At 45.9% G+C, this 16724-nt stretch overlaps 1 protein-coding gene across 3 annotated transcripts in view; it reads right to left on the reverse strand.

Moving 5' to 3' along the window:
• The window catches only part of LOC306939676 (E3 ubiquitin-protein ligase RNF34-like), a 52873-nt gene that overhangs the window by 26205 nt on the left and 9944 nt on the right, over positions 1–16724 (reverse strand). The gene's annotated exons all lie outside the window — the stretch shown is intronic.

The raw sequence follows: 16724 nt of genomic DNA on the forward strand, positions 1-16724 counted from the left end.
CTGGCAATATTTCTCACACACATTTCCCCACAGCTCCCCTTGTGATCAACCCTTGTCATAACAGAACATTGATGACCATGGTTCAATTTCACACAACACATTATCTTGTATATCCGTACACTACATTTCAGTGTTAAATATTCAACCTTGGTTTAACAAACATATTCCCCTGTTATTCCCCCAGTATGTTTAATTTTCTTTCATACTCATACCAGGCCAGGAAATACATTGTTTCACATTTCACATTTTATGTGGCAGTGTCACAGACTAGGGGAGAGGGGTATTTAGATGGCTATACTAAGATATACTAGGCTGGATCAGGCTGGAAAGGGCTAGAATAGGGTGTACTAGGCTGTACTAGGCTCTTGTCAGCCCTGTAGTTCCTCGCACTTGAAATAACCACTGTGTACACGGACAATAGTTTTTACAGGAGTTTGTGTGCATGGCACACACACACACACACACACACACACACACACACACACACACACACACACAAACAAACAAACAAACAAACAAACAAACAAACAAACAAACAAACAAACAAACAAACAAACAAACAAACAAACAAACAAACAAACAAACAAACAAACAAACACACACACACACAGTTAATGAAGGATCGTCAAGGGTCTACTAGGGTACTTTACTGCCTCGTACAGCCTAATAGACCCTAGTACAGCCTAGCACAGTCTACTAGAACCGAAAACAGCCTATTAGAGCCTAGTAGTCTAGTACAGCCATGTACACCCACGTCTAGCCTAGTCCAGCCTAGTGGGAGAATAGACTTGGAGAGTGGGGTATTTGTGTCTGTACTATAGGCTATACTAGGTTGGATCAGGCTAGAATGGGGTGTACTAGGCTGTGCTAGACTCTAATAGCCTCTATTAGGCTGTACTAGGCTCTTGTCAGCCCTGTAGTTCCTCGCACTTGAAATAACCACTGTGTACACGGGCAATAGTTTTTACATGACTTTGTGTGCACGGCCAATAGTTTTACATGAACATTTCTACGCTATAGTACTGTGCCTCGTACAGCTGAATAGACCCTAGTACAGCCTAGCACAGTCTACTAGAGCCGAAAACAGCCTATTAGAGGCCAGTAGAGTCTAGTACAGCCTTGTACACACACGTCCAGCCTAGTGGGAGAATAGACTTGGAGAGGGGGGTATTTTGGTGGCTGTACTAGGCTATACTAGGTTGGATCAGGCTGGAAAAGGCTAGAATGGGGTGTACTAGGCTGTGCTAGACTCTAATAGCCTCTATTAGGCTGTACTAGGCTTTTGTCAGCCCTGTAGTTCCTCGCACTTGGGAATAACCACTGTGTACACAGGCAATAGTTTTTACAGGAGTTTGTGTGCACGGCCAATAGTTTTACATGAACATTTCTAGGCTATAGTACTTTACTGCCTCGTACAGCCTAATAGAGCCTAGTACAGTCTGCTAGAGATGGAAACAGCCTATTGGAGCCCAGTAGAGTCTAGTACAGCCTTGTACACCCACGTTTAGCTTAATCCAGCCTAGTGGGAGAATAGACTAGGAGGGGGGGTATTTAGATGGCTGTACTAGGCTATACTAGGCTACATCAGGCTGGAATAGGCTAGAATAGGGTGTACTAGACTCTTGTCAGCCCTGCAGTTCCTCGCACTTGAAATAACCACTGTGTACACGGGCAATAGTTTTTACAGGAGTTTGTGTGCACGGCCAATAGTTTGACATGAACATTTCTACGCTATAGTACTGTGGCTTGTACAGCATAATAGACCCTAGTACAGCCTAGCACAGTCTACTAGAGCCGAAAACAGCCTATTAGAGGCCAGTAGAGTCTAGTACAGCCTTGTACACACACGTCCTGCCTAGTCCAGCCTAGTGGGAGAATAGACTTGGAGAGGGGGGTATTTTGGTGGCTGTAATAGGCTATACTAGGTTGGATCAGGCTGGAAAAGGCTAGAATGGGGTGTAGTAGGCTGTGCTAGACTCTAATAGCCTCTATTAGGCTGTACTAGGCTCTTGTCAGCCCTGTAGTTCCTCGCACTTGGGAATAACCACTGTGTACACGGGCAATAGTTTTTACAGGAGTTTGTGTGCACGGCCAATAGTTTTACATGAACATTTCTAGGCTATAGTACTTTACTGCCTCGTACAGCCTAATAGACCCTAGTACAGCCTAGCACAGTCTACTAGAGCCGGAAAACAGCCTATTAGAGGCCAGTAGAGTCTAGTACAGCCATGTACACCCACGTCTAGCCTAGTCCAGCCTAGTGGGAGAATAGACTTGGAGGGGGGGGTATTTTGGTGGCTGTACTAGGCTATACTAGGTTGGATCAGGCTGGAAAAGGCTAGAATGGGGTGTACTAGGCTGTGCTAGACTCTAATAGCCTCTATTAGGCTGTACTAGGCTCTTGTCAGCCCTGTAGTTCCTCGCACTTGGGAATAACCACTGTGTACACGGGCAATAGTTTTTACAGGAGTTTGTGTGCACGGCCAATAGTTTTACATGAACATTTCTAGGCTATAGTACTTTACTGCCTCGTACAGCCTAATAGAGCCTAGTACAGTCTGCCAGAGCCGGAAACAGCCTATTGGAACCCAGTAGAGTCTAGTACAGCCTTGTACACCCACGTTTAGCTTAATCCAGCCTAGTGGGAGAATAGACTAGGAGGGGGGGGGGGGGGGGGGGGTATTTAGATGGCTGTACTAGGCTATACTAGGCTACATCAGGCTGGAATAGGCTAGAATAGGGTGTACTAGACTCTTGTCAGCCCTGCAGTTCCTCGCACTTGAAATAACCACTGTGTACACGGGCAATAGTTTTTACAGGAGTTTGTGTGCACGGCCAATAGTTTTACATGAACATTTCTAGGCTATAGTACTTTACTGCCTCGTACAGCCTAATAGAGCCTAGTACAGTCTGCTAGAGCCGAAAACAGCCTATTGGAGCCCAGTAGAGTCTAGTACAGCCTTGTACACCCAAGTTTAGCTTAGTCCAGCCTAGTGGGAGAATAGACTTGGAGAGAGGGGTATTGAGATGGCTGTACTAGGCTATACTAGGTTGGATCGGGCTGGAAAGGGCTAGAATAGGGTGTACTAGGCTGTACTAGACTCTTGTCAGCCCTGTAGTTCCTCGCACTTGAAATAACCACTGTGTACACGGGCAATAGTTTTTACAGGAGTTTGTGTGCACGGCCAATAGTTTTACATGAACATTTCTAGGCTATAGTACTTTACTGCCTCGTACAGCCTAATAGACCCTAGTACAGCCTAGCACAGTCTACTAGAGCCGAAAACAGCCTATTAGAGGCCAGTAGGGTCTGGTACAGCCATGTACACCCACGTCTAGCCTAGTCCAGCCTAGTGGGAGAATATACTAGGAGAGGGGGGTATTTTGGTGGCTGTACTAGATTATACTAGGTTGGATCAGGCTGGAAAAGGCTAGAATGGGGTGTACTAGGCTGTGCTAGACTCTAATAGCCTCTATTAGGCTGTACTAGGCTCTTGTCAGCCCTGTAGTTCCTCGCACTTGGGAATAACCACTGTGTACACGGGCAATAGTTTTTACAGGAGTTTGTGTGCACGGCCAATAGTTTTACATGAACATTTCTACGCTATAGTACTTTACTGCCTCGTACAGCCTAATAGAGCCTAGTACAGTCTGCTAGAGCCGGAAACAGCCTATTGGAGCCCAGTAGAGTCTAGTACAGCCTTGTACACCCACGTTTAGCTTAATCCAGCCTAGTGGGAGAATAGACTAGGAGGGGGGGTATTTAGATGGCTGTACTAGGCTATACTAGGCTACATCAGGCTGGAATAGGCTAGAATAGGTTGTACTAGACTCTTGTCAGCCCTGCAGTTCCTCGCACTTGAAATAACCACTGTGTACACGGGCAATAGTTTTTACAGGAGTTTGTGTGCACGGCCAATAGTTTTACATGAACATTTCTAGGATATAGTACTTTACTGCCTCGTACAGCCTAATAGAGCCTAGTACAGTCTGCTAGAGCCGAAAACAGCCTATTGGAGCCCAGTAGAGTCTAGTACAGCCTTGTACACACAAGTTTAGCTTAGTCCAGCCTAGTGGGAGAATAGACTTGGAGAGAGGGGTATTTAGATGGCTGTACTAGGCTATACTAGGTTGGATCGGGCTGGAAAGGGCTAGAATAGGGTGTACTAGGCTGTACTAGACTCTTGTCAGCCCTGTAGTTCCTCGCACTTGAAATAACCACTGTGTACACGGGCAATAGTTTTTACAGGAGTTTGTGTGCACGGCCAATAGTTTTACATGAACATTTCTAGGCTATAGTACTTTACTGCCTCGTACAGCCTAATAGACCCTAGTACAGCCTAGCACAGTCTACTAGAGCCGAAAACAGCCTATTAGAGGCCAGTAGGGTCTGGTACAGCCATGTACACCCACGTCTAGCCTAGTCCAGCCTAGTGGGAGAATAGACTAGGAGGGGGGGTATTTAGATGGCTATACTAAGCTATACTAGGCTGGATCAGGCTAGAATAGGCTAGAATAGGGTGTACTAGGCTGTACTGGACTCTAATAGACTCTATTAAGCTGTACTATAGGCTCTTGTGAGTCCTGAACCTTTTCGCACTTGGGAATAACCACTGTGTACACAGGCAATAGTTTTTACATGTGTGTGCACGACCAATAGTTTACCAATAGACCAACAAAATATGCTGGACTAGGCTGAACTAGGCTGGACTAGGCTGCTCTGCGTGCGTGCGTGCGTGCGTGCGTGCGTGCGTGCGTGCGGGTCCACGGGAGGTCACTATATCAGAAACACTGTTTCCCATAGCATACTGTGGCCCTACAGGACATTACTGTACTATAGTCTATGTAAAACTATTGGCCGTGCACCCAAACTCATGTAAAAACTATGGCCTGTGTACACACTACAGTGGTTCATCTCAAGCGTGAGGACCTACAGGGCTGACAAGAGCCTAGTAGACCCTATTCTAGCCTTTCCCAGGCTGGACTAGGCTGCTCTAGGCTGGACTAGGCTTCTCAAATCTGGACTAGGCTGGACTAGGCTGGTCTAGGCTGGACTAGGCTGCACTAGGCTGGACTAGGCTGTACTAGGGTGGACTAGGCTGTACTAGGCTGGACTAGGCTGGACTAGGCTGCACTAGGCTGCACTAGGCTGTACACTACAGTGGTTCATCTCAAGCGTGAGGACCTACAGGGCTGACAAGAGCCTAGTAGACCCTATTCTAGCCTTTCCCAGGCTGGACTAGGCTGCTCTAGGCTGGACTAGGCTTCTCAAGTCTGGACTAGGCTGGACTAGGCTGGTCTAGGCTGGACTAGGCTGCACTAGGCTGGACTAGGCTGTACTAGGGTGGACTAGGCTGTACTATGGCCTGTGTACACACTACAGTGGTTCATCTCAAGCGTGAGGACCTACAGGGCTGACAAGAGCCTAGTAGACCCTATTCTAGCCTTTCCCAGGCTGGACTAGGCTGCTCTAGGCTGGACTAGGCTTCTCAAGTCTGGACTAGGCTGGACTAGGCTGGTCTAGGCTGGACTAGGCTGCACTAGGCTGGACTAGGCTGTACTAGGGTGGACTAGGCTGTACTAGGCTGGACTAGGCTGGCCTAGGCTGCACTAGGCTGCACTAGGCTGTACTAGGGTGGACTAGGCTGTACTAAGATGGACTAGGCTGTACTAGGCTGCACTAGGCTGTACTAGGCTGTACTAGGCGGGAGGTCACTATATCAGAAACACTGTTTCCCATAGCATACTGTGGCCCTACAGGACATTACTGTACTATAGTCTATGTAAAACTATTGGCCGTGCACCCAAACTCATGTAAAAACTATGGCCTGTGTACACACTACAGTGGTTCATCTCAAGCGTGAGGACCTACAGGGCTGACAAGAGCCTAGTAGACCCTATTCTAGCCTTTCCCAGGCTGGACTAGGCTGCTCTAGGCTGGACTAGGCTTCTCAAGTCTGGACTAGGCTGGACTAGGCTGGTCTAGGCTGGACTAGGCTGCACTAGGCTGGACTAGGCTGTACTAGGGTGGACTAGGCTGTACTATGGCCTGTGTACACACTACAGTGGTTCATCTCAAGCGTGAGGACCTACAGGGCTGACAAGAGCCTAGTAGACCCTATTCTAGCCTTTCCCAGGCTGGACTAGGCTGCTCTAGGCTGGACTAGGCTTCTCAAGTCTGGACTAGGCTGGACTAGGCTGGTCTAGGCTGGACTAGGCTGCACTAGGCTGGACTAGGCTGTACTAGGGTGGACTAGGCTGTACTAGGCTGGACTAGGCTGGCCTAGGCTGCACTAGGCTGTACTAGGGTGGACTAGGCTGTACTAAGATGGACTAGGCTGTACTAGGCTGCACTAGGCTGTACTAGGCTGTACTAGGCGGGAGGTCACTATATCAGAAACACTGTTTCCCATAGCATACTGTGGCCCTACAGGACATTACTGTACTATAGTCTATGTAAAACTATTGGCCGTGCACCCAAACTCATGTAAAAACTATGGCCTGTGTACACACTACAGTGGTTCATCTCAAGCGTGAGGACCTACAGGGCTGACAAGAGCCTAGTAGACCCTATTCTAGCCTTTCCCAGGCTGGACTAGGCTGCTCTAGGCTGGACTAGGCTTCTCAAGTCTGGACTAGGCTGGACTAGGCTGGTCTAGGCTGGATTAGGCTTCTCAAATCTGGACTAGGCTGGACTAGGCTGGCCTAGGCTGGACTAGGCTGCACTAGGCTGGACTAGGCTGTACTAGGGTGGACTAGGCTGTACTAGGCTGGACTAGGCTGGCCTAGGCTGCACTAGGCTGCACTAGGCTGTACACTACAGTGGTTCATCTCAAGCGTGAGGACCTACAGGGCTGACAAGAGCCTAGTAGACCCTATTCTAGCCTTTCCCAGGCTGGACTAGGCTGCTCTAGGCTGGACTAGGCTTCTCAAGTCTGGACTAGGCTGGACTAGGCTGGTCTAGGCTGGACTAGGCTGCACTAGGCTGGACTAGGCTGTACTAGGGTGGACTAGGCTGTACTATGGCCTGTGTACACACTACAGTGGTTCATCTCAAGCGTGAGGACCTACAGGGCTGACAAGAGCCTAGTAGACCCTATTCTAGCCTTTCCCAGGCTGGACTAGGCTGCTCTAGGCTGGACTAGGCTTCTCAAGTCTGGACTAGGCTGGACTAGGCTGGTCTAGGCTGGACTAGGCTGCACTAGGCTGGACTAGGCTGTACTAGGGTGGACTAGGCTGTACTAGGCTGGACTAGGCTGGCCTAGGCTGCACTAGGCTGCACTAGGCTGTACTAGGGTGGACTAGGCTGTACTAAGATGGACTAGGCTGTACTAGGCTGCACTAGGCTGTACTAGGCTGTACTAGGCGGGAGGTCACTATATCAGAAACACTGTTTCCCATAGCATACTGTGGCCCTACAGGACATTACTGTACTATAGTCTATGTAAAACTATTGGCCGTGCACCCAAACTCATGTAAAAACTATGGCCTGTGTACACACTACAGTGGTTCATCTCAAGCGTGAGGACCTACAGGGCTGACAAGAGCCTAGTAGACCCTATTCTAGCCTTTCCCAGGCTGGACTAGGCTGCTCTAGGCTGGACTAGGCTTCTCAAGTCTGGACTAGGCTGGACTAGGCTGGTCTAGGCTGGACTAGGGTGGACAAGGCTGTACTAGGCTGGACTAGGCTGGCCTAGGCTGCACTAGGCTGCACTAGGCTGTACTAGGGTGGACTAGGCTGTACTAAGATGGACTAGGCTGTACTAGGCTGCACTAGGCTGTACTAGGCTGTACTAGGCTGGACTAGGCTGGACTAGGATGTACTAGGCTGGACTAGGCTGTACGAGACATTACTGTACTATAGCCTATGTAAAACTATTGGCCGTGCACCCAAACTCATGTAAAAACTATGGCCTGTGTACACAGTGGTTCATCTCAAGCGTGAGGACCTACAGGGTTGACAAGAGCCTAGTACAGCCTAGTAGACCCTATTCTAGCCTTTCCCAGCCAGATCCAGCCTAGTATATCTAACTGTGCGTGCGTGCGTGCATGCATGCGTGCGTGCGTGCGTGCGTGCGTGCGTGCGTGCGTGCGTGCATGCGTGCGTGCGTGCGTGTGTGCGTGCGTGCGTGAGGGTCCACGGGAGGTCACTATACCAGAAACACTGTTTCCCATAGCATACTGTGGACCTACAGGACATTACTGTACTATAGTCTATGTAAAACTATTGGCCGTGCACCCAAACTCATGTAAAAACTATGGCCTTTGTACACACTACAGTGGTTCATCTGAAGCGTGAGGACCTACAGGGCTGACAAGAGCCTAGTAGACCCTATTATAGCCTTTCCCAGCCAGATCCAGCCTAGTATAGCCATCTAACTGTGCGTGCGTGCGTGCGTGCGTGCGTGCGTGCGTGCGTGCGTGCGTGCGTGCGTGCGTGCGTGCGTGCGTGCGTGCGGGTCCACGGGAGGTCACTATATCAGAAACACTGTTTCCCATAGCATACTGTGGCCCTACAGGACATTACTGTACTATAGTCTATGTAAAACTATTGGCCGTGCACCCAAACTCATGTAAAAACTATGGCCTGTGTACACACTACAGTGGTTCATCTCAAGCGTGAGGACCTACAGGGCTGACAAGAGCCTAGTAGACCCTATTCTAGCCTTTCCCAGCCAGATCCAGGGTCCACGGGAGGTCACTATATCAGAAACACTGTTTCCCATAGCATACTGTGGGAGGTGTACACAGAGCACTGTTCTAATAGTTTTTGCCACCCTGTGGAATTATGCTTGAACTGCAAGATAGGGCCCTAAAAATGTATTAATAATAAACAAAGAGAAACAAATCAGTGTGGGTCATCCGTTGGACTGATGGGCGAACAAGTGGTGTCCACGCGAAGAGTTGGGCCCAGAGGACATGTAGAGTCCCCCCCCTGAATTTTCACGCCCCCATGGGCCGCACGGTGGGGACCGGAAATTTGGCCTGGTGCACTGGCCATAGTCACTATGTTTCATGCACACAAAACTTGATAAATGTAATAATAATAATAATAATAATAATAATATATACATTACATTACATAATCATAATGTATTATACTAGAATTTCGCGGGCCTTCGGCCCGCTCATCCCAGAGTTGCGTTGCCCCGCGTTGCGATACAGAAGTCCACAGTGACACGCGTTTTATGCAGCTGTTTTGTGTTGCAGCGCGTGCGCGCGCGCGCGTGTAGTGTTGTTGTTCTTATCCATATATGCGCCTCGGTTGGTCCCGTTTGTTCCACGCCAGGTGTCGATGCAGTCGTTTGCGCAATTTGCGTGTTTGCATTATGTTAAGTGTGTAGGCATACCATATTCTGAATGAGCAAAAAGAGGACACATGCGCGCGTGCATGTGTATGTGGACATGCGCGTGCACGTCGTGCATGTGCATGTGTCGTGCGTGGGCGGTTCTGTTAAATTCAGATGTCAAAATAATCTGTAGCCTAACATTAAATTGATCAAATATGCTCTATATTAGTTATGTATTTTTTGAAAGCAGTGGCTCTCAAAGGTGTGATCCAGGGACCCTCATGGTTCCTTGAGGGGGTTCCAAATGGACCCATTATAGGTCTGTAACTCTGAGAGTGTACAAATGGATCCAAGTGGACCCTACAGGTGTGTAACTGTGAGAGTGTACAAATGGAACCAAATGGACTGTTTTATAACTTTTAACTCTGATACTGTACAAATGGAATCAAATGGGACTCTTATGGGTCCATTTGGTTTTACTGTCAGAGTTATGGGGGTCCTTGAAATTAAAAAGGTTGAGAACCTGTATGCAATGGCGTATGTCTTGTAAAAAGAGAGACCAGCCTATTCTCCATCATATGTTATGCTTTGCTAGGTTGTACAAAATAATATTGGGTCAGTGTAATTTGCAGGAGTCACCGCGCGCACAGCTGCCTTGTCTGTGTTGACATGACATGGGCTTGCAGGACAGAACTTTTATTTGTGACAGACACATAGTTGCTTTGCAGACAATACAATCTGCTTCTCATTGGTCAGTCACAAAGCTAAGAAAACAATGTGAGAGAAAAGGTAAGGACTGGAAAGCGCTGTCTTTGTCTCTGTGTTCCTACGTGAAGACGTGTGTGCTCTGTCTCTCTCTCGCTCTCTTCTCTCTCCTCCCTCTCTGGGGTGTGTGTGTGTGTGTGTGTGTGGGGGGGGGGGGGGGGGAGTAGTTGCGCTGCCTTCGACAGTGCTATACTTCTCCAGCAGCGGTGCAGAACCGAGAGAGTGACACATTGTTGTGGATGTAAACGGCGCAACGTGTAGCTCTAAAGTAGTTTGGATTGTGTAGTCGCAGCGGTGCTACAAAGTGAATGTTACAATTCGCACGGTGATATTGTAAGTCGCAAATGCGAGTACGTAGTGGCACTGGCGAGCCCTGTGTAGTGTAGTGCCATTGTCGCGGCATCGCGAGGCGATCCAAATTCCCCCCCCCCGCGCACGCACGCACGCACGCACACACACACTGTACGTAGCTGTTTGTTGTTGCAGCGCGCGCGTGTGCGTGTAGTGTTGTTGTTGGTATCCATATATGCGCCTGGGTTTGTCCCGCTTGTACCACGCCAGGTGTCGACGCGGTCGTGTTAGCATTATGGTAAGTGTCCAAGTTAGAATCAGAGTGTGCGCTGTGTAGTTCTTCTTCTTCTAGTAAACAGAAGCCGTGTGTGTGTCACACCAAAAGTGGTGACCTATAGAATCCTGTACATAGAAGCATCACGCAATCGTCTCCCTCCCTGTGTGGGTCACGTGGTGGGCTGTGAGCCAATGGGAGAGGGAATGTAGTGTTGCCAGGTCCGCGTATTGTAAGCGAGTGGTAGTGTGTGTAAGTAGCGTGTTGAATGGCATTTTTTCTGTGCTTGTTTTCATAGACGTGGCAACAAATTAGGCGGGGGTGTCGGTGCTTGTGGCGTGTTTGTGTTTATTATTGATATTGATATTGTTTGCGAGTGTGGACGGGAGCCGGCTTTAGTGGCAGTGCGATGACAATTTTTACGCGGCTGGTGTCGAGTGTGGCCGTGCGGCGCGACATGAGGAGATAGGGAACCAACGACGCGGAGGGTAAGTGTGTGACGTGTTAGTGTGTTGTTGCAGTGTGTGTTGCAGCGTGTTGCAGCGTGTCAGTGACGTAGTAGCTGGTGCCTTGTGTTCCTGTGCGTGCGCTTGGGCACATGTTTTCAAATGTATAATAGATATACATTAGTAAATAAAATTAATAATAATAATTTATGTTATGGAGGATATTTTGTACAGTAAGCCACATGTACAGCACCGTTCCGAAAAAAATAAAAACTCGCCGGACCTAAACCCCATTGAGAATCTATGGGGTTTTGTCAAGAGGAAAATGAGGGGCACCAGACCCAAAAACAAATTGGCCCCATTTACACTGGCAGACAAATCTAGCCTGAATCAGATCTGTGCCACATCAAGATTGAAATCCGATTGGTTTAAATGGTCACATGACTCATTTAAACAAATCAGATTCCAATCTGGATGTGGCACAAATCTGATTCAGGCTGGATTTGGCTGCCAGTGTAAATAGGGCCAAAGAAGAGCTGATAGCAAGCATCAAGGAAACCTGGGCTTCCATAACTCCCGGGCAATGTCTTAATCTGAATGCCACATTAAGAAATTAGGATCATATCAAATCAATCAAAATATGGTACTTTCAAAACAGAGTGGCAGAATGCCTCAATGCCACGGCGTGTCGAGGCAGTGATGAAGGCAAAGGGATTCCCAATTGAAGATTGACATATTCTGTTTTGAAAGTACCATATTTTGATTGATTTTATGTGATCCTAATTTCTTAATGTGGCTGAATGCCACATTAAGAAATTAGGATCACATCAAATTAAAACGTTCAAATTAAAACGTTCATGCTCTGCAAAAACTGAGGAGTAAATGGTGATTTATTCACAGTATTCTAATGTTTTGAAATTCTGTTTTAGTGGGCAATATGAGCTGGAAGCCAAAATTGTGTAAAGATGAACAAATAAATAATTGAAATCATTTACGTTGTGTGCACTGAATCTATAATCTATGAAAGTTAAACTTTTTGAATGGAATTACGGAAATAAATGTATGTAAATCTATGAATGGTTTAGCTCCCACATTGTTGACATGCTCACTGGAATACACACTGAGTAGATCCCTTACATCATCAGAAATAGGACTCCTAATTAAACCTAGAGTCCTAGACTAATGCCTTCAGTCATTATGGTCCTACTCTATGGAATTCTGTACCCCTAAGGTCTGCTATAACAGTGTCTTATTTTCTTCTGAAGACATACGGTTTCTCTTTTCACAAGCTTTTTGGTGTGTGGCTATCTCTTATCCTTAAGCCATTCAGGGCGGGAACCCCTGTTGGTGTTTTAAGCATTATGTTATACTTTAGCTATTAAAAAATCTACGAGCTACCAGCTTGAATAATCGTGAAAATGTGGCGCAAATCTTTGAATATATATTCTTTCAGAGCGAACATTTTTAACTTGAATCTTGCTTCTGGGGGCTCCCTAGAACAACATATTTTCAGATGGGGATGGGGGTCCGCGGGATGGGGAGAGAAGCGTGCACGCATCCACCTCGTTGACAGCAGACTGCTGGCGCTTTGGCATGGGGGGTCAGATCAACATTCTGTATTGGCCATATAAGGAGCATGTCTTGAGTGTACAGGGATTGATGAGGTCAGATCAACATATGGAACATAAGGGTTGTAACGTGGACATTCTCTTGAGTGTACAGGGTTTATTTTTCGGGCCCGTTGAGAACTGCACTAATAACTTTGGGGAAGGATCAACATGGAATGTCAGAACAGGTTCTGACAAATATCCATCCACAGCAGGTCGCATTTATTATGACATCAGGGTCTCCACATCTCCATTTTTCTCATGTTTTATCTTTGCCTATTTTCGTCTCAACCAGGCCGAAGGCATGGGGAGAGAGTATGTTTTGCACTCTGTTCTGTCCGTCCGTCCGTCCGTCCGTCCGTGACCGTGTGTGAACAGCTAATCTCTGGCACCGTTGGCTTGATCGCAGCCATACTCTGCACACACACACTCCCTGAATGCCAGAGCTGAACCTCTGCCCCAAAGTTTTCACATTGGCCTGTTATAGCGCCACCAGGAGGCCGCTTTGTGCAAAAAATTTTTTTTGACAGTACACCTACATATTTTTGTCACGCAACATCATGCAAATTGGTACACATTTTCTAATATTACTCCTTCAGATTTTATCCAAATTTCACGCAAATCGGTACACATGATCTCCATAGTCATGTGATTAAGACGGGTTTGTTTGATTTCTCATAATAATCCATCCTGATTGGCTACGATTGGCTTCTAAAGTTGTCAGGAGTATAGCCTCCTAAACATTTTGCCAAACCCAGAAGGGCACTTTTTCTAGTTGTCTTTATTTTGCTGATACAATTACAGTATATATATATATATATATATATATATTATATATATATATATATTAACATTTTACTTTCCAGTCTAAAATAATATTTAGTGCATCCAGTACTCTGGTGGCTGGGCAGGACGAGCTACTACAACAGTGTGGCCATGATGAAATCAGCTCTATTTGGCTCCATGCCAGGGGCAAAGCTTTCCTCTGTCACCTCAATTAGCACCCGTCCCTATAAGCCCTGTCTGCAGGGGGGGGAATGTCAAAACGTACGAGTGAGTGACAACTGCAAACAAGGTCCACATGATCTACAATATGGTTCTCTGGGGCTATACTTGTATCTTATATTGAAATTGGCATCTTGTTATATTAAAATTGGCATGTGGGTGCAGGGGGTGGGCATCACAAAACAATGACACAAAACGTAACACCATGGGTTTGACTGGCCAACAAATGGCACACAAACAAACGTGACATCTTGATTTGTTTGGCTAAAAAATAAATGACACGGAAAATGTCACAAACGTGACATCCGTATTTGATTGGGCCAAGCTCTGCAGGCTCTGTTTTTTGATTGATTGATTGAAATATTTATTAACAGTTTGTAGAATTACAGTACATTTCAAGCACAAACTCAATACAAGGACTGTTAACTGTGAGTGATTTTTACGGGGGCCAGTTTCGAATTGCAGCCGTCCGTAGGTGCCCTTTGAGAGCGGTTTTGAAGGAGTCAAGGGATTCGCATGTCTTAATGACTGTTGGTAGGGCGTTCCACATTTTGGTGGCATAGGAGCGAAAATAATTTAGTCCCTTGTTTGTGCCGAATCTGGGTTGTACATGGTTGTACTCAATGTTCAGCCCACAAAGAGGCCTGAACATAAATTAGTTACATTTACATTGTCCTGGACCCATCTTTGAGAACCACTTAGCTGGTCTTAGCAAGCGTCTGTTGTCTCCTGATTTTATTTACTGAAATGCACCTTTCAGATGTCCTATATGCTAGTGTTCAGTGGTAACCCATTTAGGCCCGACGTCGAAATAAAAAAAACGTTCGCTCTGAAAGAATATATATATATTCAAAGATTTGTGCCGCATTTTTACGATTTTTTTAAAATAGCAGACCTACAAGCTTGTAGCGCGCCACTTGGTGGCGCGCTATGAGCTTGTAGATCTGCTATTTTTAAATAGCTAAAGTATAGCATAATGCTTAGTTAAAACACCAAAAGGGGTTCTCGCCCAAAATGGGTTTAACTAGACTCTTCTAGTGGACTAAATCAGGGGTTCTCAACATTTTTTGGCTGGGGACCCCCGGAAATGCTTTGGCCATGTCTCGCGACCCCCGGCCCGCGTCCGTCCCCACCCCCAATACAAATTGACCGCTACAATAACCTTCATAATAGAGAAAATACATCATATATATACACAGTATCTAGTACTAAAACCAGATATAATCATTAAGGAAAGTTTATGCAGGCACTATGTGTACTATGTAAACTCTAAATTTCCATTTTCCAGCCAGTTGCAAATTAATTTTTTTAATCATCTGGAGACCCTCCAAAATAATTTCGCGATGATGATGATGAACACATGAAGACTACACCAAACAAACCCAATGTAATAAGGTAGCCTTATTCATAGTGTAGGTTTATAAATAATAGGCAATATTATTGAAGACTTCATCATTACCCGAACTGTGGAATGCCCTCCCTGCCCACCTGAGAGAGCCACAGTCGATTGACTCTTTTAAGAGAGGCCTAAAGACCTAACTTTTTAAGGCTTTCTTTTGAACCACTGCTTTTACCTCTTGACTTTATGCCCTCATGTTCCAAAGTGTTGTTGTTTCCCTTGATGTTTTAATCGTGTGATGTTTCTTTCTTTTACGCATTATAAATAAAATCCATTATTATTAGGCCAGTTATCAAGAATTCATAATTCCATCCGATGTCTCCAATTCCTGTTTACCCCCCGCCTGCTCTCTCCCTCTCCCCCTCCCCCCCCCTTTCTCTCTCTCTCCCCCTCTCTCTCCCCCTCTTCCTCTCTCTCTCTCCCTCTCTCTCTCCCCCTCTCTCTCCCTCTCTCTCCCTCTCCAAGAGGAAATCCCATTCACACTATCGAGTATGTTATTACCTAGCAGACTATCAAGACTTTCTCCTGACAGAGGTTGCAAAGTAATCTTCAGTAAAACAAAATGTGATCAACCTCACTCATTCCTCTTAATCTGTATTTAAATAGATGTACACAATTTAACATCGACAATATCTTATTATATGGTCTTCTAAGAGCAGTGAGTTTTGGTTGCCAAACCAAATTGTTTTTGTTTAATGGCACAGGCAATTCTATCATTTTAAAATGTGGCTATCCTATTTCATAACGAGGGCCTGACATATACCCCGCTATTCTCCTGGCTCTGTATCACATTTCATAACAATCTCAGATGTCTTAATCCATTTTAGAATACAAAACTGGATCATGTCAGTCCTAAGTGACTTCTCTTGAACTGGTGCTTCGGTGCTGTGTGACAAAGCTTTATGATAGGCAATTTAAAGTAAAAAATAATATAGGCGTATGGGAGCACAGTCCAGCAACTGGAAAACGAGACTAAATAATTACATTAGCCTACATCATTAATTATTCTGTGTTATTAAATCACTACAGCCTGAACTTTGCATGCCATTAGCCTACTGTAAAATGTAGGTGAATTTTAGTATGGTTTAGTCAGTCTAATTAAACGATTAACTTGAAACCAACACAAAAGCAAGTAGTAAACTAGTGCAATCTCTTTTCATGATTTCAGCTCAGTGTTATATGTTCACTGTTCAGTCTATCCCTCATGGGCAGAAAAGCTTATTTTAAAAGTAAGCATGAACTTTCACCATGCAAAGTACAACACATATCTTCTAAAACAGTGATTCTCAAACATTTTCATGTCAAAGACCTCCCAAAATATGTATGTACTGTAATCGGCTGAACAGTCCAATGTTTGTTTAAGACTCGTCTTAAACAAACATTAAATTCCCATTGACAATGAATGGTGTCTGAGCAAATAGGCATGGTGTCTATTTTACGCCTTGATGATGTACGATGATAAGAGCGCCCCTCACTTCACAGTTCACACGGGTGTGATTGTTAAAAATTAAAAATAGCAGATCTACAATCTCGGCTATTTTTCGAGGGCCCTCCTAGATCCAGCTTTTGGTGTGTCCACAAACTTTGTCCTACACAAACATTACATTCTCATTGGCAATGAATGGACAATTTTAACGTCATATTGTC

This window comes from Electrona antarctica, assembly GCF_951216825.1.
Source record: "Electrona antarctica genome assembly, chromosome: 16".
Classification (NCBI taxonomy): domain Eukaryota; kingdom Metazoa; phylum Chordata; class Actinopteri; order Myctophiformes; family Myctophidae; genus Electrona; species Electrona antarctica.